Raw genomic sequence first — 2,875 nt, 5'->3', positions numbered from 1 at the left:
GATCATTATATGATCACCATTGTGCATTTACTCTCTCTCTCTCTCTCTATATATATACAAACAGTATAGTGTAACATTTTATGTTGTATATACATATGTATATTATATATATATATATATATATATATATATATATATATATGTGTGTGTGTGTGTGTGTGTGTGTGTGTGTATTTTATGTATGTATGTTTTCAAATGAAATGTTAAATTATTAATATTCTTATTTATTTATAAAATTAGAAACACAGAAACGTTTGTGTGATTTCTGTGTAATTTTTGTGTTGACCACAAAAGTTAACCTACAGGAGAACGTTCTAAATACAAGACGCTGCTGCCACCTACTGAGAAAAATGTGTCTTACAGTGAGGTGTAGTATAAGCAATGCAATGTAATGCGATTTTATTAATATAATATAATATAATTATTTAATGTGAAAGTAGGGCTTAAACACTGAATCAAATGTAAACATGCCCAAATTAAATAAATAAAAAATTATATATATATATTTTTAAATGGCTATTTGAATCATTATTAAGCTTTTTCTTATTGTGGCAATATTTAATTGCAAATTAAGCACATTTCCCATACAAATTCCCTAATTACCATATCACAACTACACACACACACACATTCAGCTCTGGCTGGGCCATTCAAGAACAGTCACGGAGTTGTTGTGAAGCCACTCCTTCATTATTTTAGCTGTGTGCTTAGGGTCATTGTCTTGTTGGAAGGTGAACCTTCGGCCCAGTCTGGGGTCCTGAGCACTCTGGAGAAGGTTTTCGTCCATTCTGGTGGAGGGCTGCAGTGATGGTTGACTTTCTACAACTTTCTCCCACCTCCCGACTGCATCTCTGGAGCTCAGCCTCAGTGATCTTTGGGTTCTTCTTTACCTCTCTCACCAAGGCTCTTCTCCCCCGATAGCTCAGTTTGGCCGGACATCCAGCTCTAGGAAGGGTTCTCGTTGTCCCAAATGTCTTCTATTTAAGGATTGTGGAGGCCACTGTGCTCTTAGGAACCTTAAGTGCAGCAGAATTATTTTTGTAACCATGGCCAGATCTGTGCCTTGCCACAATTCTGTCTCTGAGCTCTTCAGGCAGTTCCTTTGACCTCATGACTCTCATCTGCTCTGACATGCACTATGAGCTGTAAGGTCTTATATAGACAGGTGTGCGGCTTTCCTAATCAAGTCCAATCAGTATAATCAAACACAGCTCAAATGAAGGTGTAGAACCATCTCAAGGATGATCAGAAGAAATTGACAGCACCAGAGTTAAACATATAAGTGTCACAGCAAAGGGTCTTAATACTTAGGACCATGTGATGGTCAGTTTTTCTTTTGAATAAATCTGCAAAAATGTCAACAATTCTGTGTTTTTCTGTCAATATGGGGTGCTGTGTGTACATTAATGAGGAAAAAAATGAAATTAAATGATTTTAGCAAATGGCTGCAATATAACAAAGAGTGAAAAATTTAAGGGGTCTGAAAACTTTCCGTACCCACTGTATATATATCCATTTCCCTGCACTTGTCCTATGTAAGGTCACAGAGATCCTGGAGTCAGTGCCAGTGTCTCTGTACAGGCAGGAAAACATCCTGGACATATGGCCAGCCCTTATCAGACAGACAAAGCGAAATATCTTAATCTGAACTGCTGAAATTACTGTTTGTGGAGCATATGAAGGCAGACTGACACCTGATGTCTGTGGTCTGTCAAACTGGGATTTTCCAGTGTAACCAAAACAAAACACCTTCTTAATAACGAGTTCTGTAGAATGGTTATGATGTATATATAGATACACAGATCAGAGTCATACTAGCTGGCAGGGGTGTGAGGAGGTGTTGTGGTGCGCAGAACAGTCAGAGGGATGAAGTCCTCTCCTGGGACGTCCATGTTCTCAGAGCCAGTACAGTACAGTGCAGCGAGATCACAAATATCATGCAAAGCCTAATAAATTTACTGAAAAATAAACTGTCAGCAACTATACACTGGAATGTATTCAACTGATTTTATGTGAGTTAGTTATAACATATACAGAAGTTCATTAATTTACTAGAAATCTCTAAGATCTCTGCTTCTGCTTATCTGGCCTGATTTTGGACATGGACTGGTGCTGTTAACTGAAAACAACAGGCAAAAACAACACGTTTTAATACACAATCTGATATAAATCTATAAATATACAGTGAAAGCTCTGAGTCTTAGAATTAATAAATCTAAAATGAAAACAAAAGGATATTTGAATCACATACAAGCGGATGGGTTTCCTTGCACGTAACTGATGTCTGTTCCAATGGGATCCAATGGTCTGAAAGCACTGAATCTCTCTTAAAGGAATATTTCATCATCAGGCCATCCAAAATGTATGAGTTTGTTTTTTCATAGCAACAGATTTGGAGTAATGTAGCATTACATTACTTGCTCACCAATGGATCCTCTGCAGTGAATGGGTACCATCAGAATGAGAGTCCAAGCAGCAGATAAAAACAACCCAATGGTCCATAAATAATCCACACCACTCCAGTCCATCAATCTTGTTAAGCAAAAAACTGTGTGTTAGGTAGAAAACCCAAAGCCAAAAAATCTTGCCCATTCTGATCAGAACCCACCTACATATTTGTTAAGAACTCTTTTGGAATGCATTTACTTGTATTTGTATTAAGACATTAATGGATGGATTGGACTTGTGTGGATTACTTTCGGATATTTAGGATGTTTTATCAGCTGTTTGGACTCTCATTCTGATGGCACCCATTCACTGCAGAGGATCCACTGGTGAGCATGTGATGTAATGCTACATTACTCCAAATTTCGCCAAATCAGTTTCCATAAAGAGAAAAAACTCACCAGCCACAGCTCAGGTCTGCTATGGTATC

This window comes from Carassius gibelio, chromosome B13, assembly GCF_023724105.1.
Source record: "Carassius gibelio isolate Cgi1373 ecotype wild population from Czech Republic chromosome B13, carGib1.2-hapl.c, whole genome shotgun sequence".
NCBI classification, from domain to species: domain Eukaryota; kingdom Metazoa; phylum Chordata; class Actinopteri; order Cypriniformes; family Cyprinidae; genus Carassius; species Carassius gibelio.
This window is presented reverse-complemented; position numbering follows the sequence as displayed.